Below are 561 nucleotides of genomic sequence, written 5' to 3'. Positions count from 1 at the left end.
GACCTAAATTTCAGCTCTTGTGGATTTTTTCCCCTCACTTCCTCACTCTTCAGTTCAAGTTTCTGTCCATTGCAAGAGTTGTTCAAAATAAAATTCTTGGGGCTAAAGAAAAGCTAAGGAAGGTCGGCGTTGAGAGCAGCAAGACGTTTATTTCACTCAGAAACAATTTTTAATATAAATCCCAGGGGCTAAAGAAAGGTACCCCAACTCTGACCCCGACGTGATTTGAACACGCAACCTTCTGATCTGGAGTCAGACGCGCTACCGTTGCGCCACGAGGTCTGGGAAATGTAGTGGAATTGCGTCTTACAAGGATGTTGATTTCAGCAGTCGTCAGGTGCAGTGACCGGGATTTGTGTTTTGCTCTGCCTTTACAATAATTTGGTATTGACTATGAGTTCTTTGTCCCTTTTGTAAGGTCACGATTCAAAGCGAGTAAATGAAGCCGGCGAGGTCCAAAAGGCACGTTCTTGTAATTCAGGAAAACTACCTTCCCAGGGCCATAAAGGCTGAGAGCGTCGTTAGGGGAAGGACTGAAAACAATTTTCAATGCCAAGCGCG

At 44.9% G+C, this 561-nt stretch overlaps 1 non-coding gene across 1 annotated transcript; it reads right to left on the bottom strand.

Moving 5' to 3' along the window:
* Positions 1–210: 210 nt before the first annotated feature.
* Positions 211–282, bottom strand: Trnaw-cca (transfer RNA tryptophan (anticodon CCA)). Its single transcript has one exon. It is a non-coding gene; the product is annotated as a tRNA-Trp (tRNA).
* Positions 283–561: the final 279 nt, after the last annotated feature.

This window comes from Ictidomys tridecemlineatus, chromosome 10 (assembly GCF_052094955.1).
Source record: "Ictidomys tridecemlineatus isolate mIctTri1 chromosome 10, mIctTri1.hap1, whole genome shotgun sequence".
NCBI lineage: Eukaryota > Metazoa > Chordata > Mammalia > Rodentia > Sciuridae > Ictidomys > Ictidomys tridecemlineatus.
This window is presented reverse-complemented; position numbering and strand designations above follow the sequence as displayed.